Source organism: Salmo salar, chromosome ssa18 (genome assembly GCF_905237065.1).
Source record: "Salmo salar chromosome ssa18, Ssal_v3.1, whole genome shotgun sequence".
Taxonomy (NCBI): domain Eukaryota; kingdom Metazoa; phylum Chordata; class Actinopteri; order Salmoniformes; family Salmonidae; genus Salmo; species Salmo salar.
In genome coordinates this window covers 19,774,980-19,789,668 of record NC_059459.1, presented here as the reverse complement: position 1 = coordinate 19,789,668, position 14,689 = coordinate 19,774,980, and positions in this window count along the sequence as shown.

Sequence of the window (14,689 nt, the reverse complement as noted above, 5' to 3'; positions counted from 1 at the left end):
CCCTGAACATCAACTCGGTACTGTTAGTCCATGTATATAGCCAAGATATCATTACTTATTGTGTATTTATTAGCACTTTTATATTATATCTTTATTTTATTTTGTGTTGCTTACGAACTATGTGTAACGCCCTGGCCATAGAGAGGGTTTTTTGTTCTCTATTTTTGGTTAGGCCAGGGTGTGACATGGGTGGGCGTTCTATGTTCCGTTTTCTATGTTGGTGTATTTCTTTGTTTCGGCCGTGTATGGCTCTCAATCAGGAACAGCTGTAGATCGTTGTTGCTGATTGAGAGTCATACATAGGCAGCCTGTTTTTCCTTTGGGGTTTGTGGGTGAATATTTTCCTGTTTAGTTTTGTTAAACCTGACAGAACTGTTGCTGGTCGTGGTTTGGTTTATTTTTGTCACATCCTGACCTTCAGAGGGAGCAATTGGATTAGTTTTGGTCAGGATGTGGCAGGGTTTTTGTGTGTGTGAATGGTTGTGTTGGTGATTAGGACTCCCAATTGAAGGCAGGTGTGTTGTGTTGCCTTTGATTGGGAGTCCTATATAGGAGTGTGTGTTTTTCTTTGGGGTTGTGGGTAATTGTTTCTGTTCAGTGTGATATGCTGTCAATACTGTTTAGCTGTCGGTATTTTCTTGTTTTTGTAGTGGTCCAGTGATCTTTTTTTGAATTAAATGATGCTGAACACTAACTCTGCTGCATTTTGGTCCCTTTCTGAAGACAGCTGTGACAATTTTTGTATAGTGTTCTTTCGGTTCATTAAAATCTTTCACGATGAACACATCCTCCGCTGCACCTTGGTCTCATTTAAACGACGGCCGTTACACCATGTGACAAATACAATTAGGTTTGATTTGCCCACACACACATAACATGCACACACATGCGTACTGACACCACACACACACACACACACACTTTCACACTCACCACACACGCTGCTGCTAGTCACTTTACCCTTACTCATATATACTTCCCTGTGGCTCAGTTGGTAGAGCATGGTGTTTGCAATGCCAGCGTGGTGTGTGCAATGCCAGCATGGTGTGTGCAATGCCAGGGTTGTGGGTTCAATTCCCACGGGGGGCCAGTACAAAAGAAAATGTATGAAATGTATGCGTTCACTACTGTAAGTCGGTCTGGATACGAGTGTCTGCTAAATGACTAAAACGTAAAACATAAATTTGATTGTTAGGTTGTGGTGGCTAAAGTTAGCTGAACTTTGTAGTGGCTGTTTAAAGAAAACTGAACCTTGGATTACAGTTTCTCCTGGCCCATAAGACTACTTTAAAGGTTAGGAAACATCTAACATCAAGTTGTATAATAGTAAACCACACCTTTAAGATTTGGAACCTGATGTGAAATTAATTTACAGAATTAGATGGCAGTGTGTATTTTCGGATATATATTTGGCCCCAAGAGATGTGGGTAAGGAACAATGATTCACACAAAAATCTCTAGTATTTGGGAATACATGGTGTCACAACTGTCATGACATGCTCTGGGGAAAGAATCATAGCCCCCCCTCTCTCTCTCTCTCTCTCTCTCTCTCTCCACAGTGTTATGACTTTATGACAGGTCATAAATACCTGGTAGAACCTGCCATGCACTATTGAGAGAGTCTAAGAGAACAAAGAACCACTCTTGGCCAAACTCTTAATCCCCAAAATGGGAGAATTAAACAATATTTCTACTTTTGAGAATGTGAGAATGGTCCGTGGACACTTAGGGGAATGTTATGACGAGTGTGTTTCATTTGGTGATCTCATGAGAGACAGGTAACACACATAACTGTATCTCTTAAAGTGTACATTTCCCAGCTGTCAGGTTTACATCTAAATATTGTGAAACATATGTAATTAAACATGAAACCTTTTGTGAAAAGATGTAATGTGATGTTAACCTTCTAATTAAGAGTATGGGTTTTTCATATAAAGTTAACCAAATCAATGGCCACGCCCACATGAGCATAGACATTATATCAGCGTCATGGAACCACCCTTTTCTGCTGAAATGTATAAAACCCACTCCTGATGAAATTCACACCAGACCACGCAAACCCCGGTGTAAGCTAAGGTTGCAAATGGTTGCATTTCTAAGACTCGAAAACATGCAGCTGATGCATCATGTTGAAATAGTTGGCACTACAACTCTACCAAAGGACAAGACCATACCACGTGGAGCATTGGCTACAGGGCTGGAAATGGTTAAACTCTGAGACTATCAATCACTACAGAATAAGAGCAAATCTTAGATGTGTAATTACTAGTCTGCAGCTAGAAATTACGTTAGTCTAGAACGAGAATACCGACAACCGCAGAAGCATCTATCCTATGAGAACATTTCCGAATGGCACTCTGAAGTATCCATTCTAACCACCTACAACCACGAAAGACATTGTGACTTCTGGGAAAGTTAATCAGAGACTCTGATGAACCCTACAGGATGATCAAGGATTCCAACAGAGAAGACAACAACGACATACGGACGTAAATATATATACATTGCAATTATTCTCGAGTGAGCGGCCATTCATGTGCAAAGGATTAGCATTGCAATTAATATACTGCTCCAAAAAATAAAGGGAACACTAAAATAACACATCCTAGATCTGAATGAATTAAATAATGTTATTAAATACTTTTTTCTTGACATAGTTGAATGTGCTGACAACAAAATCACACAAAAATAATCAATGGAAATCCAATTTATCAACCCATGGAGGTCTGGATTTGGAGTCACACTCAAAATTAAAGTGGAAAACCACACTACAGGCTGATCCAACTTTGATGTAATGTCCTTAAAACAAGTCAAAATGAGGCTCAGTAGTGTGTGTGGCCTCCACGTGCCTGTATGACCTCCCTACAACGCCTGGGCATGCTCCTAAAGGGAACACTTAAACAACACAATGTAACTCCAAGTCAATCACACTTCTGTGAAATCAAACTGTCCACTTAGGAAGCAACACTGATTGACAATAAATTTCACATGCTGTTGTGCAAATGGAATAGACAACAGGTGGAAATTATAGGCAATTAGCAAGACACCCCCAATAAAGGGGTGGTTCTGCAGGTGGTGACCACAGACCACTTCTCAGTTCCTATGCTTCCTGGCTGATGTTTTGGTCATTTTTGAATGCTGGCGGTGCTTTCACTCTAGTGGTAGCATGAGACGGAGTCTACAACCCACACAAGTGGCTCAGGTAATGCAGCTCATCCAGGATGGCACATCAATGCGAGCTGTGGCAAGAAGGTTTGCTGTGTATGTCAGCGTAGTGTCCAGAGCACGGAGGCGCTACCAGGAGACAGGCCAGTACATCAGGAGACGTGGAGGAGGCCGTAGGAGGGCAACAACCTAGCAGCAAGACCACTACCTCCGCCTTTGTGCAAGGAGGAGCAGGAGGAGCACTGCCAGAGCCCTGCAAAATGACCTCCAGCAGGCCACAAATGTGCATGTGTCTGCTCAAACGGTCAGAAACAGACTCCATGAGGGTGGTATGAGGGCCCAACGTCCACAGGTGGGGGTTGTGCTTACAGCCCAACACCATGCAGGACGTTTGGCATTTGCCAGAGAACACCAAGATTGGCAAATTGGCCACTGGCGCCCTGTGCTCTTCACAGATGAAAGCAGGTTCACACTGAGCACGTGACAGACGTGACAGAGTCTGGAGACGCCGTGGAGAACGTTCTGCTGCCTGCAACATCCTCCAGCATGACCGGTTTGGCCGTGGGTCAGTCATGGAGTAGGGTGGCATTTCTTTGGTGGGCCGCACAGCCCTCCATGTGCTCGCCAGAGGTAGCCTGACTGCCATTAGGTACCGAGATGAGATCCTCAGACGCCTTGTGAGACCATATGCTGGTGCGGTTGGCCCTGGGTTCCTCCTAATGCAAGACAATGCTAGACCTCATGTGGCTGGAGTGTGTCAGCAGTTCCTGCAAGAGGAAGGCATTGATGCTATGGACTGGCCCGCCCGTTCCCCAGACCTGAATCCAATTGAGCACGTCTGGGACATCATATCTCGCTCCATCCACCAACGCCACGTTGCACCACAGACTGTCCAGGAGTTGGCAGATGCTTTAGTCCAGGTCTGGGAGGAGATCCCTCAGGAGACCATCCGCCACCTCATCAGGAGCATGCCCAGGCGTTGTAGGGAGGTCATACAGGCACGTGGAGGCCACACACACTACTGAGCCTCATTTTGACTTGTTTTAAGGACATTACATCAAAGTTGGATCAGCCTGTAGTGTGGTTTTCCACTTTAATTTTGAGTGTGACTCCAAATCCAGACCTCCATGGGTTGATAAATTGGATTTCCATTGATTATTTTTGTGTGATTTTGTTGTCAGCACATTCAACTATGTAAAGAAAAAAGTATTTAATAAGATTGTTTCATTCATTCAGATCTAGGATTGTTATTTTAGTGTTCCCTTTCTTTTTTTGAGCAGTGTATATTAATTGTGCAAACAGATTACTGTACAAACAGACTGCAATAGATACGAATAGAGCCGTGTGGTGTGTGTGTTGCCCATAAGAAGTTGTCCCAGTGTCGCGTATTTGATGACGTCAGAGTGTCTTATGAGTTGTGAAGTTAGTGATTACATTTCTAAGTGCTAAGACACAATCCAGCTACTTATAGAAATTTGACAAATAGACGCTTTGGGCCAAACTTGCTATTTCTCTCTCTCGTGTTTCAGAACTGGGTAGACTCATTATTCATTTCTCGAGCGAGGACAAAGAGCCAGCCTATTGAAATTTGAGGATATATTAGCTGACCAAGCAATAAATCTCGGTCCCCCGTGTTTTCAGTAGCGTGGGTAGGGCATAGGCATATCACTTTCCTAAAATTACCTGCATGTTCCGGAAACTGAGTGCTAGCAAATGATATCGCCGAAAAGGGTTTGAATGTAGGACGTTACTAGTAAAACCGTTCCCTTGTTTAAGGGGATCCTATGTTATTCTTGAAAGTGTACAATGTAGGATTAGCTTGCACGAGATGCTAAGCTAACAAAGGAAGAGCAGCCATTTTGTTTTTCCTGTGTCACATTGAAATTCCTCCGTCTTGCGTGACGGAAGTCCCACCTTTGTACTTCCGTTTGATTTCAGCTCTCTGCGTCAGTGACCCCAAGGGGTGAAGAATCGCCAGTACATTGAAGCACGAGCAGGAAATGATAGCTATAAAGGGACAGGTGGAGAGAACCGGGGAACTAATGACAAAAATTCTGCTAGCTATGGAACTGCGTTTGAAAACTGAACGATTAAATGTAATTGCAAAAACTTATGATGACAAAAGAGCACAAACTGTTCAACAAAATCGTCTTCTACAGGAACAAAATCGTATTCTACAGGAACAACTCGATGTTAGGGTTGAACTGACTATTTGTATGCATAACTTATATAATATACTGGGGAAGCTATGCTACAATGTTAAGTATATAAAATACGGGTAAATCAACTGTTGAAGACAAGAAGAACTACAACCGGCAACAGGAAGTGCGTCACGACGCTGGGATCAGCCTGCACGCCGACGACAGGAGGAGCAAGTTTAAACCACGCTCCTCCTCCCTCTGACAGGCCAGCATTGAGCGGGAACTATCTCTGTCAGAGTATAAAAGAGAGAACAATAGAATGTGACGCCCTCTTCTCTGTTTGCCCTGCGAGGTAAAACAGCGAGACCGTATATACGAACCACCCATTTACCACACACGTGTTTGCATTAATTAAAGTACAAATAAATCAGAAGTTACTATGTGCTGACTATTTTGTTCTGATACCAGAAACGAACTGACGCAACTTTAACATCGATTTAGCCAAAACTAAATACGATGATGTCCATGCCAAACTAGATAAATCTGAAGAGTTATCTACAAACAGGAGCGCACAACTAGATAACATGCATGCAGTTACTCAAAGTAACAATGTTCTACTCCAAATGCTGCTGAACAAAGACGATCAGTTAATTTACATAATGACTAAGCTGGATGACAAATCAGCAGAACTCATTGAAGTCCAAGTGAATGATGAGAGAACTCAAGTGATGAAGATGGAAATATTGATTTCCAAACAAATGGAGGAAATCTCATCACTGAATCTCTCGCTCCATACTCAAGACCTCTATCTGCAAACCATGACAGATAAGATTGAGACTGAAAGGAGCAAGTGCGACACTCACGTGTCTAAAATCAGTACTCTAAGCACTCAAGTCGACTCTGCAATAAAATCAGTACTTTAAGCACTCAAGTCGACTCTGCAATGCAGCAGAATACCACTCTTAGTTACAATCTGTTGGAATTCCAAAACGGTCATGCACTACAGCATGACTACCCAACCAAGCAACTGGAGCCCGGTACTCAAAGGAGTGAAGATGATAGAAGGTTTCAGACTTTGTCTCCCTCGTGTCCCTCAGTCTTCTCCTCTTGGCCATTCGGCACTGAGTAATATGGCACCTCTTCGCCAGCAAAGGCAAAGCTTGGCTTCTCCTCTTGGCCTTTCGGGCCCAATTTCCCCACAGAATGAAGCCAACCCTCTCCGCCCGCTTGGTGTAGAACGCCTTGACACACTCGTCAAGAATTTCCCCACCTTTGACCCCGTTCCAGGTCAGCCAAACGATACTGAGACTACCCGAAAGCTACGGGTTCTGACAGGGTTTACCTGTTGAAGCGAACATCAAATAGACACGTGACAAGGTTCATTCGTCTACAACAGCAGCACGTGCTTAACGACTACGCTAAACTTGCCACAGCTTTGAAATGGAATTCAGTGGTTCTGCGACTCGCAAACACGATAGATCACTGGCTAACACTGTCAAACAAGCTCGGAATGAACACCCACAAGCTTACTATCATAGGCTTCGTTCAGCTTACTTTGGCCTACTCAGTGAAACTGGAATGGAAGATCTGTTACCATTCAAAAAAATATTTCTGTCGAACACCTTCATTACCTACAATGGCCCTACAGCCCATGTTGGCTTGCCTATCTTACAACTCAGAGAGCTAGCAAGCACAGCTTTTGAGGCATCAAAAGCTCACCACACTAAGAGCCCTGACCACTCGGTTTTGAAGTTTGACCAGGAGCACTCACTCCAGTTAGAGGGTGCATTATCAGGTATTAGAGCATTGAGAGATGACACACATCAACGGTTTGTACCACGAAACCACGCATCCAATAACCACCGAGGTCGAAATAACGGTAAAGTATGTCGCCGTCGAAACGACAACCGCTACAATCGACCTGTTCACTACGTTCTTGCACCCAACCCACACAGTGTCAGAACACAAGGGTAACAAAGGGTTAAAGGACAATCAAAATGTAGACCAATGTTCTCTAGAAGTTCCGCTATGTGAAGAACTAAAGTGAGAAACATTTGAGAAAAGGATAAAAGATAAGTCACAAGGACTAGACGGGGAATTTCCGGACACCAGGTCAGCAGGAATTAAAACCCTTAGCAAGTACGTAAAAAATCGAATTTCTCCCACTCTCACTCGAGACCCTATCCAGGGCCCACTCGATCATGAAACAAGCCCACAGGCTTTGTCTATAGACTCTGATACAAAAGTTGCGAAGAAAAAGGTCAAAAGCTTTGCTAAAGCCAAGCCCACTCAAAATTGAAGAAGTCGATCTGCCTTCACCTTGAACAGAAATGGCACTTCACGCCGTTGGGGAATATGTCCACTAAACGCAACTCTAAACGGCCATACCTGGAAACAGTCCTGGAGGACTGCTTAACTTGTCATGCACTAATTGATTCGGGCGAGACAATATCGCTCATCTCTCAAACATTGTTCAATGATCTCAAAAGGGCTTTGAAGCCAACTAAATGTTGGTTAAAAGTGGAACAATGCGACGCTACACTTCAAGGTTTCACTCAGACTACCTCGCCTCTCACATTGAGAGTCATGCTGAAACTACACTTCCAGGACGTATTGCTCTGTTCACCCTGTGTATGTTACCAGCCTCGAATCTGAACCCCTGCAACTCGGAGCAGACTTGATGGATCGGTTACTCCCACTGATGGATTGGAAAACCAACCATGTATGGTCACAGGTCACAATGCCTTCTCCACTGACCACACTGGCTTCCCTTAACGCTAGCTGCAACGCAGTCATCCACGAGGGGTATCTGTCGAAAGCACCCCTTGGGAAAAAGAAGTATCGAAACCTCTTGGTGTAGAATCCGATTCAAGGAGATATTACGATATCTCGACACATTCCATCAGCAAACCTGATTGACCATTCTTTTCATGATTTAGAGCCAGCAGTCTCTGTGAATGAGCAACTTCCCTCCTCCTTGAAGTCGCGCAATACTGGTGTTGAGATGAAGTTCTCTTGCCCTTCGGACACTTCAGCAAGCACTGCGGCCATCTCAGCAAGTAAAACATTGACATGCAGAGTGTACTCTGCTTCCGATGATACATCTTCCACTTTGTGGGGGACTGTCACCCCTTTCAATGATACTAATGTAGTAAGTCCAGCAACTGACCCATATGACTCCCACTGATGAAACACTTTGCGACATCACAGACAGATATCCTCACCTCAGTTCGCAGGTACTGAAGAGGTTGCCACACGCGAACGCTGTGGTGACTGACAGGCCTCGACAGCCACTGAGCATTTTGAAGCACAGACACCAGGAGATTTGGTTGAAAGGTTACAGTCATTCTCAGAATGCTGTCGCTGACAACTCGTACATAGGGTCCGACCTTTTCGTTTGTGCCTCGGATACCAACACCCACCACTGGGAGGGGGGGTCCCGAGACACAAAGAAGGGGAATACTAGCCCAGACCAATGATGAGCCTCATCGAGACCACGTGCAACACCGTACGAGGCCGACAGAGTTGAAAACATCTATTTGTAAACTCCCCTATGAGAACAGTGAGGAGCAGACATGCCCCTACACAGGGATTATCTTAGAACACATCTAAGATATTACTGAGGTGTACCCCACTGGTCGTAAAAGAAGTCCAGTGGACTTCCACCTCCAAAACAAATGGCAAAAATAGTCATGCCTTGCCATGTGTAGGTTCAACTACAATACAACTAGTAAAATGCTCTAATCATGTGTTCCTGTAGGATATAATTTCAGAATAAATCGGTAGGACAACTGGTACCCTTGAGTACCAGTACCAATACCACAGTCAGTCCAGCAACAATCAGTAAGAGGATTAGAGATCTCACAAGTCAAATTGCTATTGATAATAGCGACAGAGGAGTTAGTAGTCACTCAGATTGCAACACGTGTAAGGGAATCACACATGCCACTAATTTGCCTTTTGGTAGGCTGTCATTGTAAATAAGAATTTGTTCTTAACTGACTTGCCTAGTTAAATAAAGGTTAAATAAAATAAATAAATACAAAATAATAAAGAGAACCCTCCATTCAGGAGGAAAGTTATTAGAAATCATGAACCATGATCACACCGCATTCGACTGTTTCAGTGCTTAGAGAGTACTTCCGTCGTGAGGTTAGCTCCTCCGTGGATAACATAGCTATGAAATAAACTCCTTCATACCTATCACCGCTACAATGGTGTAAGACACAGTGACGTGTAGTAAAACTACTACAGATCACCTTAACACATGTCTTGAGGTCGACATCATATATTACTGACCTCCAGACATTGACCTGGAAATTATCTGATGACGTCAGGTTGCAACCTACTAGGATACTTGGTTCTTTCCCTTGGCATGTGCGCCAATGTAAGCATAAACGCACACGTACAATGGAACGTTTAATGAGGATTTATGCTTGGATCACTTAAGGGTCCGAACAAAATACCAGCCTTAGTAAAGTTGAAAATGTATTCTGAGGCCTTTGACTACAGCTACAGTACTCACCAGTTTCTCCACAAAGGTCCATAGGTCATCCCTGTAGACTGCCCGAAGCTGGAGCCTTACAGCTGTAGACTTATCATGTAGTTATCAACTTAGGATAGTGCCCTAAGCAACACACTGCAAATTAGGAATGCTCTAGAGATGACATTAGACAATGCCATGATAGGGTCATTTTGCTAGGACCTTGGGCGTATATAGCATACAATTAGATGATTTTGGTGTGATAACAATTTTTTTGTATATCTTTTGTTTATGCTTTCATTCCTTTTCGTTTAATTTCCTTTGACACTTAGGAAGTGATAGAGCCATAAACAAGTTCCCCAAACAACCATCACTTAGTGCCACAACACCGCTCAATTGGGAAGAAATATAATTATATATTTTGTGAGTGTGTGTGTGTGTGTTGTTAACATCTGCTTAAGTTACTGCCCAGATCTTCTAGTTTGGACGACCAGATAACGGGTCCGGAACAGCGATCCCAATCTGGACATCCACAACCCATCCTTGTGGCGGCCTGCTCCATTTGCAGAAATCCTACCTGGGTCAACCACCAGAGGGGGACTGCAACGGCAATTACCAACCGGACATCCACTGCCCATCCTTGTGTTGGACTGCTCCACTTTCAAAGAGCCTAACAAGGTAAACCACCAGTGGGGGATCGCAATGGCGATCACCAACCAGGACATCCCCTGGCCATTCCTGTGGTACTTTGCAGCTTCCAGGAAACCTACCAAGGTAAACCACTAGAGGGGGACCACAACGGCGATCACCAACCGGACATCCACAGCCAATCCTTGTGGTGGACTGCTCCGCTTCAGAGAGCCTACCAAGGTCAACCACCAGAGGGGGGACTGCAACAATGATCCACAACCAGGACATCACGTGGTCATTATTTTTATGTGGGTTTGCAACTTGAGGGATAATCACAAGATTCAACCCACCAGAGGGGGACTGTCATGATGTGCCCTGGGGGAAGGATCATAGTCCCCCTCCCCCCCCCCTCTCTCTCTCTCTCTCTCTCCACAGTTTTATGACTTTACAACAGGTCATAAATACCTGGTAGAAACTGCCATGCACTATTGAGAGAGTCTAAGAGAACAAAGAACCTCTCTTGGCCAACTGCTAATCCCCAAAATGGTAGAATTAAACAATATTTCTACTTTTGAGAATGTGAGAATGGTCCGTGGACACTTAGGGGACAGTTATAACGAGTGTGTTTCATTTGGTGATCTCATGAGGGACAGGAAACAAACATAACTGTATCTCTTAAAGTGTACATTTCCCAGCTGTCAGGTTTACATCTAAGTATTGTGAAACGTATGTGATTATACATGAAACTTTTTGTGAAAAGATGTAATGTGATGTTAACTATCTAAATGAGAGTATGGGTTTTTCATATAAAGTTGACCAAATCAATGGCCACACCCACGTGAGCATAGACATTACGTAGGCGTCATGGAACCACCCTTTTCTGCTGAAATGTATAAAACCCACTCCTGATGAAATTCACACCAGACCACGCAAACCCCGGTGTAAGCTAAGTTTGCAAATGGTTGAATTTCTAAGACTAGAAAACATGCAGCTGATGCGACATGTTGAAATAGTTGGCACTATAGCTCTACCAAAGGACAAGACCATACCACGTGGCGCATTGGCTACACGGCTGGAAATGGTTAAACTCTGAGACTATCAATCACTACAGAATAAGAGCAAATCTTAGACGTAAAATTATTAGTCTGCAGCTAGAAATTACATAAGTCTACAATGAGAATACCGACAACCACCGAAGCAACTATTCTATGAGAACATTTCCGAATGATACTCTGAAGTATCCCATCTAACCACCGACAATCACGAAAGACATTGTGACTTCTGGGAAAGTTAACCAGAGACTCTGATGAACCCTACAGGACGATCGAGGATTCCAACAGAGAAGACAACAACGACATACGGGTGTAAATATATATACATTGCAATTATTCTCGAATGAGCGGCCATTCATGTGCAAAGGATTAGCATTGCAATTAATATAATTCTAGACTGTGTGTAGTGAATCCATTTTGTTTTTCCCGCTCTTTCTCAGTACCTACCCCTTGCCTTTGTCGACCAAGCCATCATATCGGCTTAGCCCTCTAGGGACTTTTCTAGCATTGTTAGTAACCAATATCTACTGTTTGTTTGCAATGTATTTCTGTGATTATTTAGTTAGTTAGTAAATAAATAATTAAGCCAATTTGTATATTGCTGATTCATTATGGAAACTAGGGTTCGTGCAGATAACCAAGAATTTTACAACGTTCAAATGAGACTGATAGAAGGTAAAGAATAATTAATGACTGATTGATGACCGAAATGTAAGAGATCTCTAAGAGTTCATTCGGAAGACGGAACTCCTTAAATAAACTTCTCCGTGGTGCCCCATGTTATTAATCTGTTTTATCTATGCATAGTCACTTTATCCATACCTACATGTACAAATTACTTTGAATAACCTGTACCCCCGCACATTGACTTGGTACCGACCCCTGTATATAACCTCATTGTTGTTATTTTACTGCGTTACTTTTAAATAATATATATATATATGTTTTTGTTTATTTAGTAAATATTTTCTTAACTCAATTTTCTGAGCTGCATTGTTGGTTAAGGGCTTGTAAGTAAGCATTTCACAGTAAGGTTGTATTCTGCGTATGTGACAAATACAAATTGATTTGTTTTGTGATCCCGGTGTGAGTAGGAGCAGGGACACTCTGACACATGCTTTCACATGGAAATGGAGAAGCATGTTAGCACCATTGTTAGTTATTAGTTTAGGACTACTGTTTGATGTTATTACTACTGTTTCATGTTGTTGAGAACTGATGATCCTTTCACTTCTGTCATTCCTTTATTACTGTTTTCTAACTCTGTAACAGCTGATGTTTTTAACTTTGTAGTAGTTGACGAAGTTCACTACCTTATTTGGATTTCCTCTTAGTTTCTAGAACTATTTGTTGATAGAACAGCAGTGTTATCTGATTAGGATAAAAGGGCCTGTTTAGAGAAGGCTAGTTAGTTTCTCTGCTTCTGTGTTAGATGATTAATGTTGGTGTTACACCCCCTTATAACTGAAACAATGGCTGATCAACCATCCAGGTAATCAAACAGAATATTTCCAAAATATTGAGGAACATTCCAAACCCTTCTGGCTTGTGAACAAAACCCTGTAACACGGCATGTAGCCAAGAGTACTGTATTGCCTTCAAACTCAACTCTGGACCTTGATGCCAAATCCATTGCATTTTTTAATTGTTCCGCTCTAATCAGGGACTTATTTGGACCTGGAACACCAGGTGTGGGCAACTAATTATCAGGTAGAACAGAAAACCAGCAGGATAAGAGTTGAATATCCGTGGTATATTGGATTTTAAATGCCACTAGTTCATGGTTAGGCAACACTGGCCCTGGAATGACTCAGACACTTCATAATTTGGATTTAACCAACCTGGAAGACCAGGTGTGTTGAATTTAGGCAATCACTGAAATGATCAATTAGCTCAGTTGGTCAGGTGTGGTGCCTAGTTGGAACAAAATCCTGCAGTACCTGCAGCTCTCCAGGAACAGGGTTGCCCACCCCTGCTCTAGTCATTGCTGACAGCTGGGCGGGAGGATGTGGCGTTCACTATAGTTCTCACTTGGACTCGACATGATGTGCAAATTTTGATGTACATGTTCTGTTCCCCTGGTTGGAAGTCTGAGGGTGCAGATCTAAATGGGGTTACCTAGGATATAGCAGATTAAACAAATCATAAGATTAAAATTTGATTTTGTCCTGTCAAATGTTTCTCAGTAAATAATGCTTGTCTATCCCCTACTCCTGCAATTAAGCTTTGGGCCACCCTGGATTTTGCCCCAAATCCAATATGTCGGCCAAAATCCAATATTACCTAAGAAAAAAAGTATGATTTTCTGGCACTGGCACTGTCTATTAAAAGGAAGGCCGTTCCTCTACATGGGAGAACACTTATCTCATAGTAACACAAGCCCTTACAGCAGCTTAATGCCAAGCATAATTAATCACTGCCTCAAGAACATTGGACCATCTCTATGAGTCTCTGGTGATTTTAAATGCGTCCAATTAATCTATTAGGTTAACTTAGTTAACTCATTAACTCAGTATTAAATCAGTTGAATCAGTTTATTGACTTTGCTTTATATAATAAGAATTCATAATGCATTTAGGATCTAAAAGAGGGTCCATAAAACCATTGCTTGTCATTGGAATTGATTAATCAGTTTATGATACTAATATGTATTTTTCGGAGTTCTTTAGCCCACTTAATCCCCACTGGGCACACACTGGTTGAGTCAACATTGTTTCAATGAAATTACGTTGAACCAAAGTGGTATAGACGTTGAATTGACATCTGTGCCCAGTGAGTCATGTACTCATTTGCTGTTATGGATCATAAATGTGGACATGATGTCACATCAAATGTGGACCGCCTCACTGAAGAAAATGTGATTCATAACACATATAAATATAAGCAAGAAACGGATTACCTGGGTGCACGGGCCCATAGTATGATGACTGAGAAAGTTACAAACGCACAAATATAATACCCCCAAGACATGCTAACCTCTCACCATTACAATAACAGGGGAGGTTAGCATTTTTGGGGGAGGGGAATTATATTTGCAACTTTCTCACTCATTATTCACGATTCATTCAGGATTATCCGTAATCATGATAGCATCCACATTAATGTAGAAGTGTTTAGAAACATATTCTGTTCTTATTTACGATAAAAGTGACTCCAAAATGAAACAATACATTATTTACCATTCCTTTCTATTGGGCACAAAATAATCTGAAACACAA